The sequence below is a fragment of the Nematostella vectensis genome, chromosome 5 (assembly GCF_932526225.1).
Source record: "Nematostella vectensis chromosome 5, jaNemVect1.1, whole genome shotgun sequence".
NCBI lineage: Eukaryota > Metazoa > Cnidaria > Anthozoa > Actiniaria > Edwardsiidae > Nematostella > Nematostella vectensis.
Window position 1 is genome coordinate 18,724,204 of NC_064038.1, and position 14,880 is coordinate 18,739,083.

The 14,880-nt window shown below is 46.4% G+C and overlaps 66 non-coding genes and 14 pseudogenes across 66 annotated transcripts; all 80 read left to right on the plus strand.

Moving 5' to 3' along the window:
* The first annotated feature begins 49 nt into the window (after positions 1-49).
* On the plus strand, positions 50-168 carry LOC125565894. Its single transcript, XR_007310903.1, has one exon. It is a non-coding gene; the product is annotated as a 5S ribosomal RNA (ribosomal RNA).
* Positions 169-235: 67 nt separating this feature from the next.
* LOC125563891 lies at positions 236-354 on the plus strand. The gene has a single exon (XR_007308910.1). It is a non-coding gene; the product is annotated as a 5S ribosomal RNA (ribosomal RNA).
* Positions 355-421: 67 nt separating this feature from the next.
* On the plus strand, positions 422-540 carry LOC125567282. The gene has a single exon (XR_007311807.1). It is a non-coding gene; the product is annotated as a 5S ribosomal RNA (ribosomal RNA).
* Positions 541-607: 67 nt separating this feature from the next.
* Positions 608-726, plus strand: LOC125564889. Its single transcript, XR_007309907.1, has one exon. It is a non-coding gene; the product is annotated as a 5S ribosomal RNA (ribosomal RNA).
* Positions 727-793: 67 nt separating this feature from the next.
* On the plus strand, positions 794-912 carry LOC125566462. The gene has a single exon (XR_007311471.1). It is a non-coding gene; the product is annotated as a 5S ribosomal RNA (ribosomal RNA).
* Positions 913-979: 67 nt separating this feature from the next.
* LOC125566588 lies at positions 980-1,098 on the plus strand (annotated as a pseudogene).
* Positions 1,099-1,165: 67 nt separating this feature from the next.
* LOC125564600 lies at positions 1,166-1,284 on the plus strand. Its single transcript, XR_007309619.1, has one exon. It is a non-coding gene; the product is annotated as a 5S ribosomal RNA (ribosomal RNA).
* A 67-nt stretch (positions 1,285-1,351) lies between these two features.
* Positions 1,352-1,470, plus strand: LOC125565944. Its single transcript, XR_007310952.1, has one exon. It is a non-coding gene; the product is annotated as a 5S ribosomal RNA (ribosomal RNA).
* A 67-nt stretch (positions 1,471-1,537) lies between these two features.
* Positions 1,538-1,656, plus strand: LOC125566239. Its single transcript, XR_007311246.1, has one exon. It is a non-coding gene; the product is annotated as a 5S ribosomal RNA (ribosomal RNA).
* A 67-nt stretch (positions 1,657-1,723) lies between these two features.
* On the plus strand, positions 1,724-1,842 carry LOC125564456. Its single transcript, XR_007309474.1, has one exon. It is a non-coding gene; the product is annotated as a 5S ribosomal RNA (ribosomal RNA).
* Positions 1,843-1,909: 67 nt separating this feature from the next.
* Positions 1,910-2,028, plus strand: LOC125567085 (annotated as a pseudogene).
* Positions 2,029-2,095: 67 nt separating this feature from the next.
* Positions 2,096-2,214, plus strand: LOC125563591. The gene has a single exon (XR_007308610.1). It is a non-coding gene; the product is annotated as a 5S ribosomal RNA (ribosomal RNA).
* Positions 2,215-2,281: 67 nt separating this feature from the next.
* On the plus strand, positions 2,282-2,400 carry LOC125564099. Its single transcript, XR_007309118.1, has one exon. It is a non-coding gene; the product is annotated as a 5S ribosomal RNA (ribosomal RNA).
* Positions 2,401-2,467: 67 nt separating this feature from the next.
* Positions 2,468-2,586, plus strand: LOC125566518. The gene has a single exon (XR_007311527.1). It is a non-coding gene; the product is annotated as a 5S ribosomal RNA (ribosomal RNA).
* Positions 2,587-2,653: 67 nt separating this feature from the next.
* LOC125565595 lies at positions 2,654-2,772 on the plus strand. Its single transcript, XR_007310607.1, has one exon. It is a non-coding gene; the product is annotated as a 5S ribosomal RNA (ribosomal RNA).
* Positions 2,773-2,839: 67 nt separating this feature from the next.
* Positions 2,840-2,958, plus strand: LOC125566894 (annotated as a pseudogene).
* A 67-nt stretch (positions 2,959-3,025) lies between these two features.
* LOC125564196 lies at positions 3,026-3,144 on the plus strand. Its single transcript, XR_007309216.1, has one exon. It is a non-coding gene; the product is annotated as a 5S ribosomal RNA (ribosomal RNA).
* Positions 3,145-3,211: 67 nt separating this feature from the next.
* On the plus strand, positions 3,212-3,330 carry LOC125566241. The gene has a single exon (XR_007311248.1). It is a non-coding gene; the product is annotated as a 5S ribosomal RNA (ribosomal RNA).
* Positions 3,331-3,397: 67 nt separating this feature from the next.
* On the plus strand, positions 3,398-3,516 carry LOC125563892. Its single transcript, XR_007308911.1, has one exon. It is a non-coding gene; the product is annotated as a 5S ribosomal RNA (ribosomal RNA).
* Positions 3,517-3,583: 67 nt separating this feature from the next.
* Positions 3,584-3,702, plus strand: LOC125567283. Its single transcript, XR_007311808.1, has one exon. It is a non-coding gene; the product is annotated as a 5S ribosomal RNA (ribosomal RNA).
* A 67-nt stretch (positions 3,703-3,769) lies between these two features.
* LOC125563992 lies at positions 3,770-3,888 on the plus strand. The gene has a single exon (XR_007309011.1). It is a non-coding gene; the product is annotated as a 5S ribosomal RNA (ribosomal RNA).
* A 67-nt stretch (positions 3,889-3,955) lies between these two features.
* On the plus strand, positions 3,956-4,074 carry LOC125566587 (annotated as a pseudogene).
* A 67-nt stretch (positions 4,075-4,141) lies between these two features.
* On the plus strand, positions 4,142-4,260 carry LOC125566589 (annotated as a pseudogene).
* A 67-nt stretch (positions 4,261-4,327) lies between these two features.
* LOC125565789 lies at positions 4,328-4,446 on the plus strand. The gene has a single exon (XR_007310800.1). It is a non-coding gene; the product is annotated as a 5S ribosomal RNA (ribosomal RNA).
* A 67-nt stretch (positions 4,447-4,513) lies between these two features.
* LOC125565946 lies at positions 4,514-4,632 on the plus strand. The gene has a single exon (XR_007310954.1). It is a non-coding gene; the product is annotated as a 5S ribosomal RNA (ribosomal RNA).
* Positions 4,633-4,699: 67 nt separating this feature from the next.
* On the plus strand, positions 4,700-4,818 carry LOC125565674. The gene has a single exon (XR_007310685.1). It is a non-coding gene; the product is annotated as a 5S ribosomal RNA (ribosomal RNA).
* Positions 4,819-4,885: 67 nt separating this feature from the next.
* LOC125566529 lies at positions 4,886-5,004 on the plus strand. Its single transcript, XR_007311538.1, has one exon. It is a non-coding gene; the product is annotated as a 5S ribosomal RNA (ribosomal RNA).
* Positions 5,005-5,071: 67 nt separating this feature from the next.
* Positions 5,072-5,190, plus strand: LOC125563948. Its single transcript, XR_007308967.1, has one exon. It is a non-coding gene; the product is annotated as a 5S ribosomal RNA (ribosomal RNA).
* A 67-nt stretch (positions 5,191-5,257) lies between these two features.
* On the plus strand, positions 5,258-5,376 carry LOC125565596. Its single transcript, XR_007310608.1, has one exon. It is a non-coding gene; the product is annotated as a 5S ribosomal RNA (ribosomal RNA).
* Positions 5,377-5,443: 67 nt separating this feature from the next.
* LOC125566889 lies at positions 5,444-5,562 on the plus strand (annotated as a pseudogene).
* A 67-nt stretch (positions 5,563-5,629) lies between these two features.
* Positions 5,630-5,748, plus strand: LOC125566539. Its single transcript, XR_007311548.1, has one exon. It is a non-coding gene; the product is annotated as a 5S ribosomal RNA (ribosomal RNA).
* Positions 5,749-5,815: 67 nt separating this feature from the next.
* Positions 5,816-5,934, plus strand: LOC125566334. The gene has a single exon (XR_007311341.1). It is a non-coding gene; the product is annotated as a 5S ribosomal RNA (ribosomal RNA).
* A 67-nt stretch (positions 5,935-6,001) lies between these two features.
* On the plus strand, positions 6,002-6,120 carry LOC125565289. Its single transcript, XR_007310304.1, has one exon. It is a non-coding gene; the product is annotated as a 5S ribosomal RNA (ribosomal RNA).
* Positions 6,121-6,187: 67 nt separating this feature from the next.
* On the plus strand, positions 6,188-6,306 carry LOC125566135. Its single transcript, XR_007311142.1, has one exon. It is a non-coding gene; the product is annotated as a 5S ribosomal RNA (ribosomal RNA).
* A 67-nt stretch (positions 6,307-6,373) lies between these two features.
* Positions 6,374-6,492, plus strand: LOC125566848 (annotated as a pseudogene).
* A 67-nt stretch (positions 6,493-6,559) lies between these two features.
* LOC125563928 lies at positions 6,560-6,678 on the plus strand. Its single transcript, XR_007308947.1, has one exon. It is a non-coding gene; the product is annotated as a 5S ribosomal RNA (ribosomal RNA).
* A 67-nt stretch (positions 6,679-6,745) lies between these two features.
* LOC125566550 lies at positions 6,746-6,864 on the plus strand. Its single transcript, XR_007311559.1, has one exon. It is a non-coding gene; the product is annotated as a 5S ribosomal RNA (ribosomal RNA).
* Positions 6,865-6,931: 67 nt separating this feature from the next.
* LOC125566566 lies at positions 6,932-7,050 on the plus strand (annotated as a pseudogene).
* Positions 7,051-7,117: 67 nt separating this feature from the next.
* LOC125566964 lies at positions 7,118-7,236 on the plus strand (annotated as a pseudogene).
* A 67-nt stretch (positions 7,237-7,303) lies between these two features.
* Positions 7,304-7,422, plus strand: LOC125566562. The gene has a single exon (XR_007311563.1). It is a non-coding gene; the product is annotated as a 5S ribosomal RNA (ribosomal RNA).
* Positions 7,423-7,489: 67 nt separating this feature from the next.
* LOC125563515 lies at positions 7,490-7,608 on the plus strand. Its single transcript, XR_007308534.1, has one exon. It is a non-coding gene; the product is annotated as a 5S ribosomal RNA (ribosomal RNA).
* Positions 7,609-7,675: 67 nt separating this feature from the next.
* LOC125566574 lies at positions 7,676-7,794 on the plus strand. Its single transcript, XR_007311565.1, has one exon. It is a non-coding gene; the product is annotated as a 5S ribosomal RNA (ribosomal RNA).
* Positions 7,795-7,861: 67 nt separating this feature from the next.
* On the plus strand, positions 7,862-7,980 carry LOC125565597. The gene has a single exon (XR_007310609.1). It is a non-coding gene; the product is annotated as a 5S ribosomal RNA (ribosomal RNA).
* Positions 7,981-8,047: 67 nt separating this feature from the next.
* On the plus strand, positions 8,048-8,166 carry LOC125566965 (annotated as a pseudogene).
* Positions 8,167-8,233: 67 nt separating this feature from the next.
* LOC125564031 lies at positions 8,234-8,352 on the plus strand. Its single transcript, XR_007309049.1, has one exon. It is a non-coding gene; the product is annotated as a 5S ribosomal RNA (ribosomal RNA).
* Positions 8,353-8,419: 67 nt separating this feature from the next.
* Positions 8,420-8,538, plus strand: LOC125564620. Its single transcript, XR_007309639.1, has one exon. It is a non-coding gene; the product is annotated as a 5S ribosomal RNA (ribosomal RNA).
* Positions 8,539-8,605: 67 nt separating this feature from the next.
* Positions 8,606-8,724, plus strand: LOC125564193. Its single transcript, XR_007309213.1, has one exon. It is a non-coding gene; the product is annotated as a 5S ribosomal RNA (ribosomal RNA).
* A 67-nt stretch (positions 8,725-8,791) lies between these two features.
* LOC125565598 lies at positions 8,792-8,910 on the plus strand. The gene has a single exon (XR_007310610.1). It is a non-coding gene; the product is annotated as a 5S ribosomal RNA (ribosomal RNA).
* A 67-nt stretch (positions 8,911-8,977) lies between these two features.
* Positions 8,978-9,096, plus strand: LOC125565020. The gene has a single exon (XR_007310038.1). It is a non-coding gene; the product is annotated as a 5S ribosomal RNA (ribosomal RNA).
* A 67-nt stretch (positions 9,097-9,163) lies between these two features.
* LOC125565325 lies at positions 9,164-9,282 on the plus strand. The gene has a single exon (XR_007310339.1). It is a non-coding gene; the product is annotated as a 5S ribosomal RNA (ribosomal RNA).
* Positions 9,283-9,349: 67 nt separating this feature from the next.
* Positions 9,350-9,468, plus strand: LOC125567278. Its single transcript, XR_007311803.1, has one exon. It is a non-coding gene; the product is annotated as a 5S ribosomal RNA (ribosomal RNA).
* Positions 9,469-9,535: 67 nt separating this feature from the next.
* Positions 9,536-9,654, plus strand: LOC125565600. Its single transcript, XR_007310612.1, has one exon. It is a non-coding gene; the product is annotated as a 5S ribosomal RNA (ribosomal RNA).
* A 67-nt stretch (positions 9,655-9,721) lies between these two features.
* On the plus strand, positions 9,722-9,840 carry LOC125563893. Its single transcript, XR_007308912.1, has one exon. It is a non-coding gene; the product is annotated as a 5S ribosomal RNA (ribosomal RNA).
* A 67-nt stretch (positions 9,841-9,907) lies between these two features.
* LOC125565601 lies at positions 9,908-10,026 on the plus strand. The gene has a single exon (XR_007310613.1). It is a non-coding gene; the product is annotated as a 5S ribosomal RNA (ribosomal RNA).
* A 67-nt stretch (positions 10,027-10,093) lies between these two features.
* LOC125566967 lies at positions 10,094-10,212 on the plus strand (annotated as a pseudogene).
* A 67-nt stretch (positions 10,213-10,279) lies between these two features.
* LOC125564032 lies at positions 10,280-10,398 on the plus strand. Its single transcript, XR_007309050.1, has one exon. It is a non-coding gene; the product is annotated as a 5S ribosomal RNA (ribosomal RNA).
* Positions 10,399-10,465: 67 nt separating this feature from the next.
* Positions 10,466-10,584, plus strand: LOC125564621. The gene has a single exon (XR_007309640.1). It is a non-coding gene; the product is annotated as a 5S ribosomal RNA (ribosomal RNA).
* A 67-nt stretch (positions 10,585-10,651) lies between these two features.
* Positions 10,652-10,770, plus strand: LOC125563752. Its single transcript, XR_007308772.1, has one exon. It is a non-coding gene; the product is annotated as a 5S ribosomal RNA (ribosomal RNA).
* A 67-nt stretch (positions 10,771-10,837) lies between these two features.
* Positions 10,838-10,956, plus strand: LOC125565602. The gene has a single exon (XR_007310614.1). It is a non-coding gene; the product is annotated as a 5S ribosomal RNA (ribosomal RNA).
* A 67-nt stretch (positions 10,957-11,023) lies between these two features.
* LOC125565021 lies at positions 11,024-11,142 on the plus strand. Its single transcript, XR_007310039.1, has one exon. It is a non-coding gene; the product is annotated as a 5S ribosomal RNA (ribosomal RNA).
* A 67-nt stretch (positions 11,143-11,209) lies between these two features.
* On the plus strand, positions 11,210-11,328 carry LOC125565326. The gene has a single exon (XR_007310340.1). It is a non-coding gene; the product is annotated as a 5S ribosomal RNA (ribosomal RNA).
* Positions 11,329-11,395: 67 nt separating this feature from the next.
* On the plus strand, positions 11,396-11,514 carry LOC125567279. The gene has a single exon (XR_007311804.1). It is a non-coding gene; the product is annotated as a 5S ribosomal RNA (ribosomal RNA).
* Positions 11,515-11,581: 67 nt separating this feature from the next.
* On the plus strand, positions 11,582-11,700 carry LOC125565603. Its single transcript, XR_007310615.1, has one exon. It is a non-coding gene; the product is annotated as a 5S ribosomal RNA (ribosomal RNA).
* Positions 11,701-11,767: 67 nt separating this feature from the next.
* Positions 11,768-11,886, plus strand: LOC125563894. Its single transcript, XR_007308913.1, has one exon. It is a non-coding gene; the product is annotated as a 5S ribosomal RNA (ribosomal RNA).
* Positions 11,887-11,953: 67 nt separating this feature from the next.
* On the plus strand, positions 11,954-12,072 carry LOC125565947. The gene has a single exon (XR_007310955.1). It is a non-coding gene; the product is annotated as a 5S ribosomal RNA (ribosomal RNA).
* A 67-nt stretch (positions 12,073-12,139) lies between these two features.
* Positions 12,140-12,258, plus strand: LOC125563895. Its single transcript, XR_007308914.1, has one exon. It is a non-coding gene; the product is annotated as a 5S ribosomal RNA (ribosomal RNA).
* Positions 12,259-12,325: 67 nt separating this feature from the next.
* Positions 12,326-12,444, plus strand: LOC125566585. Its single transcript, XR_007311566.1, has one exon. It is a non-coding gene; the product is annotated as a 5S ribosomal RNA (ribosomal RNA).
* Positions 12,445-12,511: 67 nt separating this feature from the next.
* LOC125566596 lies at positions 12,512-12,630 on the plus strand. The gene has a single exon (XR_007311567.1). It is a non-coding gene; the product is annotated as a 5S ribosomal RNA (ribosomal RNA).
* A 67-nt stretch (positions 12,631-12,697) lies between these two features.
* Positions 12,698-12,816, plus strand: LOC125566136. Its single transcript, XR_007311143.1, has one exon. It is a non-coding gene; the product is annotated as a 5S ribosomal RNA (ribosomal RNA).
* Positions 12,817-12,883: 67 nt separating this feature from the next.
* LOC125566590 lies at positions 12,884-13,002 on the plus strand (annotated as a pseudogene).
* A 67-nt stretch (positions 13,003-13,069) lies between these two features.
* On the plus strand, positions 13,070-13,188 carry LOC125564006. The gene has a single exon (XR_007309025.1). It is a non-coding gene; the product is annotated as a 5S ribosomal RNA (ribosomal RNA).
* Positions 13,189-13,255: 67 nt separating this feature from the next.
* On the plus strand, positions 13,256-13,374 carry LOC125566528. The gene has a single exon (XR_007311537.1). It is a non-coding gene; the product is annotated as a 5S ribosomal RNA (ribosomal RNA).
* A 67-nt stretch (positions 13,375-13,441) lies between these two features.
* Positions 13,442-13,560, plus strand: LOC125565814. The gene has a single exon (XR_007310824.1). It is a non-coding gene; the product is annotated as a 5S ribosomal RNA (ribosomal RNA).
* A 67-nt stretch (positions 13,561-13,627) lies between these two features.
* On the plus strand, positions 13,628-13,746 carry LOC125564007. The gene has a single exon (XR_007309026.1). It is a non-coding gene; the product is annotated as a 5S ribosomal RNA (ribosomal RNA).
* Positions 13,747-13,813: 67 nt separating this feature from the next.
* On the plus strand, positions 13,814-13,932 carry LOC125566612 (annotated as a pseudogene).
* Positions 13,933-13,999: 67 nt separating this feature from the next.
* LOC125564778 lies at positions 14,000-14,118 on the plus strand. Its single transcript, XR_007309797.1, has one exon. It is a non-coding gene; the product is annotated as a 5S ribosomal RNA (ribosomal RNA).
* Positions 14,119-14,185: 67 nt separating this feature from the next.
* LOC125566531 lies at positions 14,186-14,304 on the plus strand. Its single transcript, XR_007311540.1, has one exon. It is a non-coding gene; the product is annotated as a 5S ribosomal RNA (ribosomal RNA).
* A 67-nt stretch (positions 14,305-14,371) lies between these two features.
* Positions 14,372-14,490, plus strand: LOC125565604. Its single transcript, XR_007310616.1, has one exon. It is a non-coding gene; the product is annotated as a 5S ribosomal RNA (ribosomal RNA).
* Positions 14,491-14,557: 67 nt separating this feature from the next.
* On the plus strand, positions 14,558-14,676 carry LOC125566890 (annotated as a pseudogene).
* Positions 14,677-14,743: 67 nt separating this feature from the next.
* Positions 14,744-14,862, plus strand: LOC125566607. The gene has a single exon (XR_007311569.1). It is a non-coding gene; the product is annotated as a 5S ribosomal RNA (ribosomal RNA).
* Positions 14,863-14,880: the final 18 nt, after the last annotated feature.

Sequence of the window (14,880 nt, forward strand, 5' to 3'; positions counted from 1 at the left end):
CGTACTCACAGGACTGTTATATAATATATATTTCTTACACAGTTCTGTCGTCTACGGCCATACCACTTAGAAAGCACCGGTTCTCGTACGATCACCGAAGTTAAGCTCAGTAGGGCGCGGTAAGTACTTGGATGGGTGACCGCTTCGGAATACCGTGTGCTGTAGGCATTTCCTTTTTGTTATCGAGGTACTCACAGGACTGTTATATAATAGATAGATCTTAAACAGTTCTGTCGTCTACGACCATACCACTGAGAAAGCACCGGTTCTCGTCCGATCACCGAAGTTAAGCTCAGTAGGGCGCGGTTAGTACTTGGATGGGTGACCGCCTGGGAATACCGTGTGCTGTAGGCATTTCCTTTTTGTTATCGAGGTACTCACAGGACTGTTATATAATAGATAGATCTTACACAGTTCTATCGTCTACAGCCATACCACTGAGAAAGCACCGGTTCTCGTCCGATCACCGAAGTTAAGCTCAGTAGGGCGCGGTTAGTACTTGGATGGGTGACCGCCTGGGAATACCGTGTGCTGTAGGCATTTCCTTTTTGTCATCGAAGTACTCACAGGACTGTTATATAATATATATTTCTTACACAGTTCTGTCGTCTACGGCCATACCACTAAGAAAGCACCGGTTCTCGTCCGATCACCGAAGTTAAGCTCAGTAGGGCGCGGTTAGTACTTGGATGGGTGACCGCCTGGGAATACCGTGTGCTATAGGCATTTCCTTTTTGTCATCGAAGTACTCACAGGACTGTTATATAATAGATAGATCTTACACAGTTCTATCGTCTACGGCCATACCACTTAGAAAGCACCGGTTCTCGTCCGATTACCGAAGTTAAGCTCAGTAGGGCGCGGTAAGTACTTGGATGGGTGACCGCTTCGGAATACCGTGTGCTGTACGCATTTCCTTTTTGTTACCGAGGTACTGACAGGACTGTTATATAATAGATAGATGTTACACAGTTCTATCGTTTACGGCCATACCACTGAGAAAGCACCAGTTCTCGTCCGATCACAGAACTTAAAGTCAGTAGGGCAGGGTTAGTACTTGGACGGGTGACCGCCTGGGAATACCGTGTGCTGTAGGCATTTCCTTTTTGTTATTGAGGTACTCACAGGACTGTTATATAATAGATAGATCTTAAACAGTTCTATCGTCTACGGCCATACCACTGAGAAAGCACCGGTTCTCGTCCGATCACCGAAGTTAAGCTCAGTAGGGCGCGGTTAGTACTTGGATGGGTGACCGCCTGGGAATACAGTGTGCTGTAGGCATTTCCTTTTTGTCATCGACGTACTCACAGGACTGTTATATAATATATATTTCTTACACAGTTCTGTCGTCTACGGCCATACCACTTAGAAAGCACCGGTTCTCGTCCGATCACCGAAGTTAAGCTCAGTAGGGCGCGGTAAGTACTTGGATGGGTGACCGCTTCGGAATAACGTGTGCTGTAGGCATTTTCTTTTTGTTATCGAGGTACTCACAGGACTGTTATATAATAGATAGATCTTAAACAGTTCTGTCGTCTACGACAATACCACTGAGAAAGCACCGGTTCTCGTCCGATCACCGAAGTTAAGCTCAGTAGGGAGCGGTTAGTACTTGGATGGGTGACCGCCTGGGAATACTGTGTGCTGTAGGCATTTCCTTTTTGTTATCGAGGTACTCACAGGACTGTTATATAATAGATAGATCTTACACAGTTCTATCGTCTACGGCCATACCACTGAGAAAGCACCGGTTCTCGTCCGATCACCGAAGTTAAGCTCAGTAGGGCGCGGTAAGTACTTGGATGGGTGACCGCTTCGGAATACCGTGTGCTGTAGGCATTTCCTTTTTGTTATCGAGGTACTGACATGACTGTTATATAATAGATAGACGTTACACAGTTCTATCGTTTACGGCCATACCACTGAGAAAGCACCAGTTCTCGTCCGATCACAGAACGTAAAGTCAGTATGGCACGTTTAGTACTTGGACGGGTGACCGCCTGGGAATACCGTGTGCTGTAGGCATTTCCTTTTTGTTATCGAGGTACTCACAGGACTGTTATATAATAGATAGATCTTAAACAGTTCTATCGTCTACGGCCATACCACTGAGAAAGCACCGGTTCTCGTCCGATCACCGAAGTTAAGCTCAGTAGGGCGCGGTTAGTACTTGGATGGGTGACCGCCTAGGAATACCGTGTGCTGTAGGCATTTACTTTTTGTTTTCGAAGTACTAACAGGACTGTTATATAATAGATAGATCTTACACAGTTCTATCGTCTACGGCCATACCACTTAGAAAGCACCGGTTCTCGTCCGATCACCGAAGTTAAGCTCAGTAGGGCGCGGTTAGTACTTGGATGGGTGACCGCCTGGGAATACCGTGTGCTGTAGGCATTTCCTTTTTGTCATCGAAGTACTCACAGGACTGTTATATCATATATATTTCTTACACAGTTCTGTCGTCTACGGCCATACCACTGAGAAAGCACCGGTTCTCGTCCGATCACCGAAGTTAAGCTCAGTAGGGCGCGGTTAGTACTTGGATGGGTGACCGCCTGGGAATACCGTGTGCTGTAGGCATTTCCTTTTTGTCATCGAAGTACTCACAGGACTGTTATATAATAGATAGATCTTACACAGTTCTATCGTCTACGGCCATACCACTTAGAAAGCACCGGTTCTCGTCCGATCACCGAAGTTAAGCTCAGTAGGGCGCGGTAAGTACTTGGATGGGTGACCGCTTCGGAATACCGTGTGCTGTAGGCATTTCCTTTTTGTTATCGAGGTACTGACGGGACTGTTATATAATAGATAGATGTTACACAGTTCTATCGTTTACGGCCATACCACTGAGAAAGCACCAGTTCTCGTCCGATCACAGAACTTAAAGTCAGTAGGGCACGGTTAGTACTTGGACGGGTGACCGCCTGGGAATACCGTGTGCTGAAGGCATTTCCTTTTTGTTATTGAGGTACTCACAGGACTGTTATATAATAGATAGATCTTAAACAGTTCTATCGTCTACGGCCATACCACTGAGAAAGCACCGGTTCTCGTCCGATCACCGAAGTTAAGCTCAGTAGGCCGCGGTTAGTACTTGGATGGGTGACCGCCTGGGAATACCGTGTGCTGTAGGCATTTCCTTTTTGTCATCGACGTACTCACAGGACTGTTATATAATATATATTTCTTACACAGTTCTGTCGTCTACGGCCATACCACTTAGAAAGCACCAGTTCTCGTACGATCACCGAAGTTAAGCTCAGTAGGGCGCGGTAAGTACTTGGATGGGTGACCGCTTCGGAATACCGTGTGCTGTAGGCATTTCCTTTTTGTTATCGAGGTACTCACAGGACTGTTATATAATAGATAGATCTTAAACAGTTCTGTCGTCTACGACCATACCACTGAGAAAGCACCGGTTCTCGTCCGATCACCGAAGTTAAGCTCAGTAGGGCGCGGTTAGTACTTGGATGGGTGACCGCCTGGGAATACCGTGTGCTGTAGGCATTTCCTTTTTGTTATCGAGGTACTCACAGGACTGTTATATAATAGATAGATCTTACACAGTTCTATCGTCTACAGCCATACCACTGAGAAAGCACCGGTTCTCGTCCGATCACCGAAGTTAAGCTCAGTAGGGCGCGGTTAGTACTTGGATGGGTGACCGCCTGGGAATACCGTGTGCTGTAGGCATTTCCTTTTTGTCATCGAAGTACTCACAGGACTGTTATATAATATATATTTCTTACACAGTTCTGTCGTCTACGGCCATACCACTGAGAAAGCACCGGTTCTCGTCCGATCACCGAAGTTAAGCTCAGTAGGGCGCGGTTAGTACTTGGATGGGTGACCGCCTGGGAATACCGTGTGCTATAGGCATTTCCTTTTTGTCATCGAAGTACTCACAGGACTGTTATATAATAGATAGATCTTACACAGTTCTATCGTCTACGGCCATACCACTTAGAAAGCACCGGTTCTCGTCCGATCACCGAAGTTAAGCTCAGTAGGGCGCGGTAAGTACTTGGATTGGTGACCGCTTCGGAATACCGTGTGCTGTACGCATTTCCTTTTTGTTACCGAGGTACTGACAGGACTGTTATATAATAGATAGATGTTACACAGTTCTATCGTTTACGGCCATACCACTGAGAAAGCACCAGTTCTCGTCCGATCACAGAACTTAAAGTCAGTAGGGCAGGGTTAGTACTTGGACGGGTGACCGCCTGGGAATACCGTGTGCTGTAGGCATTTCCTTTTTGTTATTGAGGTACTCACAGGACTGTTATATAATAGATAGATCTTAAACAGTTCTATCGTCTACGGCCATACCACTGAGAAAGCACCGGTTCTCGTCCGATCACCGAAGTTAAGCTCAGTAGAGCGCGGTTAGTACTTGGATGGGTGACCGCCTGGGAATACAGTGTGCTGTAGGCATTTCCTTTTTGTCATCGACGTACTCACAGGACTGTTATATAATATATATTTCTTACACAGTTCTGTCGTCTACGGCCATACCACTTAGAAAGCACCGGTTCTCGTCCGATCACCGAAGTTAAGCTCAGTAGGGCGCGGTAAGTACTTGGATGGGTGACCGCTTCGGAATAACGTGTGCTGTAGGCATTTTCTTTTTGTTATCGAGGTACTCACAGGACTGTTATATAATAGATAGATCTTAAACAGTTCTGTCGTCTACGACCATACCACTGAGAAAGCACCGGTTCTCGTCCGATCACCGAAGTTAAGCTCAGTAGGGAGCGGTTAGTACTTGGATGGGTGACCGCCTGGGAATACCGTGTGCTGTAGGCATTTCCTTTTTGTTATCGAGGTACTCACAGGACTGTTATATAATAGATAGATCTTACACAGTTCTATCGTCTACGGCCATACCACTGAGAAAGCACCGGTTCTCGTCCGATCACCGAAGTTAAGCTCAGTAGGGCGCGGTTAGTACTTGGATGGGTGACCGCCTGGGAATACCGTGTGCTGTAGGCATTTCCTTTTTGTCATCGAAGTACTCACAGGACTGTTATATAATATATATTTCTTACACAGTTCTGTCGTCTACGGCCATACCACTGAAAAAGCACCGGTTCTCGTCCGATCACCGAAGTTAAGCTCAGTAGGGCGCGGTTAGTACTTGGATGGGTGACCGCCTGGGAATACCGTGTGCTGTAGGCATTTCCTTTTTGTCATCGAAGTACTCACAGGACTGTTATATAATAGATAGATCTTACACAGTTCTATCGTCTACGGCCATACCACTTAGAAAGCACCGGTTCTCGTCCGATCACCGAAGTTAAGCTCAGTAGGGCGCGGTAAGTACTTGGATGGGTGACCGCTTCGGAATACCGTGTGCTGTAGGCATTTCCTTTTTGTTATCGAGGTACTGACAGGACTGTTATATAATAGATAGATGTTACACAGTTCTATCGTTTACGGCCATACCACTGAGAAAGCACGAGTTCTCGTCCGATCACAGAACTTAAAGTCAGTAGGGCAGGGTAAGTACTTGGACGGGTGACCGCCTGGGAATACCGTGTGCTGTAGGCATTTCCTTTTTGTTATTGAGGTACTCACAGGACTGTTATATAATAGATAGATCTTAAACAGTTCTATCGTCTACGGCCATACCACTGAGAAAGCACCGGTTCTCGTCCGATCACCGAAGTTAAGCTCAGTAGGGCGCGGTTAGTACTTGGATGGGTGACCGCCTGGGAATACCGTGTGCTGTAGGCATTTCCTTTTTGTCATCGAAGTACTCACAGGACTGTTATATAATATATATTTCTTACACAGTTCTGTCGTCTACGGCCATACCACTTAGAAAGCACCGGTTCTCGTCCGATCACCGAAGTTAAGCTCAGTAGGGCGCGGTAAGTACTTGGATGGGTGACAGCTTCGGAATACCGTGTGCTGTAGGCATTTCCTTTTTGTTATCGAGGTACTCACAGGACTGTTATATAATAGATAGATCTTAAAAAGTTCTGTCGTCTACGACCATACCACTGAGAAAGCACCGGTTCTCGTCCGATCACCGAAGTTAAGCTCAGTAGGGCGCGGTTAGTACTTGGATGGGTGACCGCCTGGGAATACCGTGTGCTTTAGGCATTTCCTTTTTGTCATCGAAGTACTCACAGGACTGTTAGATAATAGATAGATCTTACACACTTCTATCGTCTACGGCCATACCACTTAGAAAGCACCGGTTCTCGTCCGATCACCGAAGTTAAGCTCATTAGGGCGCGGTAAGTACTTGGATGGGTGACCGCTTTGGAATACCGTGTGCTGTAGGCATTTCCTTTTTATTATCGAGGTACTGACAGGACTGTTATATAATAGATAGATGTTACACAGTTCTATCGTTTACGGCCATACCACTGAGAAAGCATCAGTTCTCGTCCGATCACAGAACTTAAAGTCAGTAGGGCACGGTTAGTACTTGGACGGGTGACCGCCTGGGAATACCGTGTGCTGTAGGCATTTCCTTTTTGTTATCGAGGTACTCTCAGGACTGTTATATAATAGATAGATCTTAACCAGTTCTATCGTCTACGGCCATACCACTGAGAAAGCACCGGTTCTCGTCCGATCACCGAAGTTAAGCTCAGTAGGGCGCGGTTAGTACTTGGATGGGTGACCGCCTGGGAATACCGTGTGCTGTAGGAATTTCCTTTTTGTCATCGAAGTACTCACAGGACTGTTATATAATATATATTTCTTACACAGTTCTGTCGTCTACGGCCATACCACTGAGAAAGCACCGGTTCTCGTCCGATCACCGAAGTTAAGCTCAGTAGGGCGCGGTTAGTACTTGGATGGGTGACCGCCTGGGAATACCGTGTGCTGTAGGCATTTCCTTTTTGTCATCGAAGTACTCACAGGACTGTTATATAATAGATAGATCTTACACAGTTCTATCGTCTCCGGCCATACCGATTAGAAAGCACCGGTTCTCGTCCGATCACCGAAGTTAAGCTCAGTAGGGCGCGGTAAGTACTTGGATGGGTGACCGCTTCGGAATACCGTGTGCTGTAGGCATTTCCTTTTTGTTATCGAGGTACTGACAGGACTGTTATATAATAGATAGATGTTACACAGTTCTATCGTTTACGGCCATACCACTGAGAAAGCACCAGTTCTCGTCCGATCACAGAACTTAAAGTCAGTATGGCACGGTTAGTACTTGGACGGGTGACCGCCTGGGAATACCGTGTGCTGTAGGCATTTCCTTTTTGTTATCGAGGTACTCACAGGACTGTTATATAATAGATAGATCTTAAACATTTCTATCGTCTACGGCCATACCACTGAGAAAGCACCGGTTCTCGTCCGATCACCGAAGTTAAGCTCAGTAGGGCGCGGTTAGTACTTGGATGGGTGACCGCCTGGGAATACCGTGTGCTGTAGGCATTTACTTTTTGTTTTCGAAGTACTAACAGGACTGTTATATAATAGATAGATCTTACACAGTTCTATCGTCTACGGCCATACCACTGAGAAAGCACCGGTTCTCGTCCGATCACCGAAGTTAAGCTCAGTAGGGCGCGGTTAGTACTTGAATGGGTGACCGCCTGGGAATACCGTGTGCTGTAGGCATTTCCTTTTTGTCATCGAAGTACTCACAGGACTGTTATATAATATATATTTCTTACACAGTTCTGTCGTCTACGGCCATACCACTGAGAAAGCACCGGTTCTCGTCCGATCACCGAAGTTAAGCTCAGTAGGGCGCGGTTAGTACTTGGATGGGTGACCGCCTGGGAATACCGTGTGCTGTAGGCATTTCCTTTTTGTCATCGAAGTACTCACAGGACTGTTATATAATAGATAGATCTTACACAGTTCTATCGTCTACGGCCATACCACTTAGAAAGCACCGGTTCTCGTCCGATCACCGAAGTTAAGCTCAGTAGGGCGCGGTAAGTACTTGGATGGGTGACCGCTTCGGAATACCGTGTGCTGTAGGCATTTCCTTTTTGTTATCGAGGTACTGACAGGACTGTTATATAATAGATAGATGTTACACAGTTCTATCGTTTACGGCCATACCACTGAGAAAGCACCAGTTCTCGTCCGATCACAGAACTTAAAGTCAGTATGGCACGGTTAGTACTTGGACGGGTGACCGCCTGGGAATACCGTGTGCTGTAGGCATTTCCTTTTTGTTATCGAGGTACTCACAGGACTGTTATATAATAGATAGATCTTAAACAGTTCTATCGTCTACGGCCATACCACTGAGAAAGCACCGGTTCTTGTCCGATCACCGAAGTTAAGCTCAGTAGGGCGCGGTTAGTACTTGGATGGGTGACCGCCTGGGAATACCGTGTGCTGTAGGCAGTTACTTTTTGTTTTCGAAGTACTAACAGGACTGTTATATAATAGATAGATCTTACACAGTTCTATCGTCTACGGCCATACCACTGAGAAAGCACCGGTTCTCGTCCGATCACCGAAGTTAAGCTCAGTAGGGCGCGGTTAGTACTTGGATGTGTGACCGCCTGGGAATACCGTGTGCTGTAGGCATTTCCTTTTTGTCATCGAAGTACTCACAGGACTGTTATATAATATATATTTCTGACACAGTTCTGTCGTCTACGGCCATACCACTGAGAAAGCAGCGGTTCTCGTCCGATCACCGAAGTTAAGCTCAGTAGGGCGCGGTTAGTACTTGGATGGGTGACCGCCTGGGAATACCGTGTGCTGTAGGCATTTCCTTTTTGTCATCGAAGTACTCACAGGACTGTTATATAATAGATAGATCTTACACAGTTCTATCGTCTACGGCCATACCACTTAGAAAGCACCGGTTCTCGTCCGATCACCGAAGTTAAGCTCAGTAGGGCGCGGTAAGTACTTGGATGGGTGACCGCTTCGGAATACCGTGTGCTGTAGGCATTTCCTTTTTGTTACCAAAGTACTCACAGGACTGTTATATAAAATCTATTTCTTACACAGTTCTGTCGTCTACGGCCATACCACTGAGAAAGCACCGGTTCTCGTCCGATCACCGAAGTTAAGCTCAGTAGGGCGCGGTAAGTACTTGGATGGGTGACCGCTTCGGAATACTGTGTGCTGTAGGCATTTCCTTTTTGTTATCGAGGTACTCACAGGACTGTTATATAATAGATAGATCTTAAACAGTTCTGTCGTCTACGACCATACCACTGAGAAAGCACCGGTTCTCGTCCGATCACCGAAGTTAAGCTCAGTAGTGCGCGGTTAGTACTTGGATGGGTGACCGCCTGGGAATACCGTGTGCTGTAGGCATTTACTTTTTGTTTTCGAAGTACTAACAGGACTGTTATATAATAGATAGATCTTACACAGTTCTATCGTCTACGGCCATACCACTGAGAAAGCACCGGTTCTCGTCCGATCACCGAAGTTAAGCTCAGTAGGGCGCGGTTAGTACTTGGATGGGTGACCGCCTGGGAATTCCGTGTGCTGTAGGCATTTCCTTTTTGTCATCGAAGTACTCACAGGACTGTTATATAATATCTATTTCTTACACAGTTCTGTCGTCTACGGCCATACCACTTAGAAAGCACCGGTTCTCGTCCGATCACCGAAGTTAAGCTCAGTAGGGCGCGGTAAGTACTTGGATGGGTGACCGCTTCGGAATACCGTGTGCTGTAGGCATTTCCTTTTTGTTATCGAGGTACTCACAGGACTGTTATATAATAGATAGATCTTAAAAAGTTCTGTCGTCTACGACCATACCACTGAGAAAGCACCGGTTCTCGTCCGATCACCGAAGTTAAGCTCAGTAGGGCGCGGTTAGTACTTGGATGGGTGACCGCCTGGGAATACCGTGTGCTGTAGGCATTTCCTTTTTGTCATCGAAGTACTCACAGGACTGTTATATAATATATATTTCTTACACAGTTCTGTCGTCTACGGCCATACCACTTAGAAAGCACCGGTTCTCGTCCGATCACCGAAGTTAAGCTCAGTAGGGCGCGGTAAGTACTTGGATGGGTGACCGCTTCGGAATACCGTGTGCTGTAGGCATTTCCTTTTTGTTATCGAGGTACTGACAGGACTGTTATATAATAGATAGATGTTACACAGTTCTATCGTTTACGGCCATACCACTGAGAAAGCACCAGTTCTCGTCCGATCACAGAACTTAAAGTCAGTATGGCACGGTTAGTACTTGGACGGGTGACCGCCTGGGAATACCGTGTGCTGTAGGCATTTCCTTTTTGTTATCGAGGTACTCACAGGACTGTTATATAATAGATAGATCTTAAACAGTTCTATCGTCTACGGCCATACCACTGAGAAAGCACCGGTTCTTGTCCGATCACCGAAGTTAAGCTCAGTAGGGCGCGGTTAGTACTTGGATGGGTGACCGCCTGGGAATACCGTGTGCTGTAGGCAGTTACTTTTTGTTTTCGAAGTACTAACAGGACTGTTATATAATAGATAGATCTTACACAGTTCTATCGTCTACGGCCATACCACTGAGAAAGCACCGGTTCTCGTCCGATCACCGAAGTTAAGCTCAGTAGGGCGCGGTTAGTACTTGGATGTGTGACCGCCTGGGAATACCGTGTGCTGTAGGCATTTCCTTTTTGTCATCGAAGTACTCACAGGACTGTTATATAATATATATTTCTGACACAGTTCTGTCGTCTACGGCCATACCACTGAGAAAGCAGCGGTTCTCGTCCGATCACCGAAGTTAAGCTCAGTAGGGCGCGGTTAGTACTTGGATGGGTGACCGCCTGGGAATACCATGTGCTGTAGGCATTTCCTTTTTGTCATCGAAGTACTCACAGGACTGTTATATAATAGATAGATCTTACACAGTTCTATCGTCTACGGCCATACCACTTAGAAAGCACCGGTTCTCGTCCGATCACCGAAGTTAAGCTCAGTAGGGCGCGGTAAGTACTTGGATGGGTGACCGCTTCGGAATACCGTGTGCTGTAGGCATTTCCTTTTTGTTACCAAAGTACTCACAGGACTGTTATATAAAATCTATTTCTTACACAGTTCTGTCGTCTACGGCCATACCACTGAGAAAGCACCGGTTCTCGTCCGATCACCGAAGTTAAGCTCAGTAGGGCGCGGTAAGTACTTGGATGGGTGACCGCTTCGGAATACTGTGTGCTGTAGGCATTTCCTTTTTGTTATCGAGGTACTCACAGGACTGTTATATAATAGATAGATCTTAAACAGTTCTGTCGTCTACGACCATACCACTGAGAAAGCACCGGTTCTCGTCCGATCACCGAAGTTAAGCTCAGTAGTGCGCGGTTAGTACTTGGATGGGTGACCGCCTGGGAATACCGTGTGCTGTAGGCATTTACTTTTTGTTTTCGAAGTACTAACAGGACTGTTATATAATAGATAGATCTTACACAGTTCTATCGTCTACGGCCATACCACTGAGAAAGCACCGGTTCTCGTCCGATCACCGAAGTTAAGCTCAGTAGGGCGCGGTTAGTACTTGGATGGGTGACCGCCTGGGAATTCCGTGTGCTGTAGGCATTTCCTTTTTGTCATCGAAGTACTCACAGGACTGTTATATAATATATATTTCTTACACAGTTCTGTCGTCTACGGCCATACCACTTAGAAAGCACCGGTTCTCGTCCGATCACCGAAGTTAAGCTCAGTAGGGCGCGGTAAGTACTTGGATGGGTGACCGCTTCGGAATACCGTGTGCTGTAGGCATTTCCTTTTTGTTATCGAGGTACTCACAGGACTGTTATATAATAGATAGATCTTAAAAAGTTCTGTCGTCTACGACCATACCACTGAGAAAGCACCGGTTCTCGTCCGATCACCGAAGTTAAGCTCAGTAGGGCGCGGTTAGTACTTGGATGGGTGACCGCCTGGGAATACCGTGTGCTGTAGGCATTTCCTTTTTGTCATCGACGTACTCACAGGACTGTTATATAATATATATTTCTTACACAGTTCTGTCGTCTACGGCCATACCACTTAGAAAGCACCGGTTCTCGTCCGATCACCGAAGTTAAGCTCAGTAGGGCGCGGTAAGTACTTGGATGGGTGACCGCTTCGGAATAACGTGTGCTGTAGGCATTTCCTTTTTGTTATCGAGGTACTCACAGGACTGTTATATAATAGATAGATCTTAAACAGTTCTGTCGTCTACGACCATACCACTGAGAAAGCACCGGTTCTCGTCCGATCACCGAAGTTAAGCTCAGTAGGGCGCGGTTAGTACTTGGATGGGTGACCGCCTGGGAATACCGTGTGCTGTAGGCATTTCCTTTTTGTTATCGAGGTACTCACAGGACTGTTATATAATAGATAGATCTTACACAGTTCTATCGTCTACGGCCATACCACTGAGAAAGCACCGGTTCTCGTCCGATCACCGAAGTTAAGCTCAGTAGGGCGCGGTTAGTACTTGGATGGGTGACCGCCTGGGAATACCGTGTGCTGTAGGCATTTCCTTTTTGTCATCGAAGTACTCACAGGACTGTTATATAATATATATTTCTTACACAGTTCTGTCGTCTACGGCCATACCACTGAGAAAGCACCGGTTCTCGTCCGATCACCGAAGTTAAGCTCAGTAGGGCGCGGTTAGTACTTGGATGGGTGACCGCCTGGGAATACCGTGTGCTGTAGGCATTTCCTTTTTGTCATCGAAGTACTCACAGGACTGTTATATAATAGATAGATCTTACACAGTTCTATCGTCTACGGCCATACCACTTAGAAAGCACCGGTTCTCGTCCGATCACCGAAGTTAAGCTCAGTAGGGCGCGGTAAGTACTTGGATGGGTGACCGCTTCGGAATACCGTGTGCTGTACGCATTTCCTTTTTGTTATCGAGGTACTGACAGGACTGTTATATAATAGATAGATGTTACACAGTTCTATCGTTTACGGCCATACCACTGAGAAAGCACCAGTTCTCGTCCGATCACAGAACTTAAAGTCAGTAGGGCAGGGTTAGTACTTGGACGGGTGACCGCCTGGGAATACCGTGTGCTGTAGGCATTTCCTTTTTGTTATTGAGGTACTCACAGGACTGTTATATAATAGATAGATCTTAAACAGTTCTATCGTCTACGGCCATACCACTGAGAAAGCACCGGTTCTCGTCCGATCACCGAAGTTAAGCTCAGTAGGGCGCAGTTAGTACTTGGATGGGTGACCGCCTGGGAATACCGTGTGCTGTAGGCATTTCCTTTTTGTCATCGACGTACTCACAGGACTGTTATATAATATATATTTCTTACACAGTTCTGTCGTCTATTGCCATACCACTTAGAAAGCACCGGTTCTCGTCCGATCACCGAAGTTAAGCTCATTAGGGCGCGGTAAGTACTTGGATGGGTGACCGCCTCGGAATACCGTGTGCTGTAGGCATTTTCTTTTTGTTATCGAGGTACTCACAGGACTGTTATATAATAGATAGATCTTAAACAGTTCTATCGTCTACGACCATACCACTGAGAAAGCAACGGTTCTCGTCCGATCACCGAAGTTAAGCTCAGTAGGGCGCGGTTAGTACTTGGATGGGTGACCGCCTGGGAATACCGTGTGCTGTATGCATTTCCTTTTTGTTATCGAGGTACTCACAGGACTGTTATATAATAGATAGATCTTACACAGTTCTATCGTCTACGGCCATACCACTGAGAAAGCACCGGTTCTCGTCCGATCACCGAAGTTAAGCTCAGTAGGGCGCAGTTAGTACTTGGATGGGTGACCGCCTGGGAATACCGTGTGCTGTAGGCATTTCCTTTTTGTCATCGAAGTACTCACAGGACTGTTATATAATATATATTTCTTACACAGTTCTGTCGTCTACGGCCATACCACTGAGAAAGCACCAGTTCTCGTCCGATCACAGAACTTAAAGTCAGTAGGGCAGGGTTAGTACTTGGACGGGTGACCGCCTGTGAATACCGTGTGCTGTAGGCATTTCCTTTTTGTTATTGAGGTACTCACAGGACTGTTATATAATAGATAGATCTTAAACAGTTCTATCGTCTTCGGCCATACCACTGAGAAAGCACCGGTTCTCGTCCGATCACCGAAGTTAAGCTCAGTAGGGCGCAGTTAGTACTTGGATGGGTGACCGCCTGGGAATACCGTGTGCTGTAGGCATTTCCTTTTTGTCATCGAAGTACTCACAGGACTGTTATATAATATATATTTCTTACACAGTTCTGTCGTCTACGGCCATACCACTGAGAAAGCACCAGTTCTCGTCCGATCACAGAACTTAAAGTCAGTAGGGCAGGGTTAGTACTTGGACGGGTGACCGCCTGGGAATACCGTGTGCTGTAGGCATTTCCTTTTTGTTATTGAAGTACTCACAGGACTGTTATATAATAGATAGATCTTACACAGTTCTATCGTCTACGGCCATACCACTTAGAAAGCACCGGTTCTCGTCCGATCACCGAAGTTAAGCTCAGTAGGGCGCGGTAAGTACTTGGATGGGTGACCGCTTCGGAATACCGTGTGCTGTAGGCATTTCCTTTTTGTTATCGAGGTACTGACAGGACTGTTATATAATAGATAGATGTTACACAGTTCTATCGTTTACGGCCATACCACTGAGAAAGCACGAGTTCTCGTCCGATCACAGAACTTAAAGTCAGTAGGGCAGGGTAAGTACTTGGACGGGTGACCGCCTGGGAATACCGTGTGCTGTAGGCATTTCCTTTTTGTTATTGAGGTACTCACAGGACTGTTATATAATAGATAGATCTTAAACAGTTCTATCGTCTACGGCCATACCACTGAGAAAGCACCGGTTCTCGTCCGATCACCGAAGTTAAGCTCAGTAGGGCGCGGTTAGTACTTGGATGGGTGACCGCCTGGGAATACCGTGTGCTGTAGGCATTTCCTTTTTGTCATCGA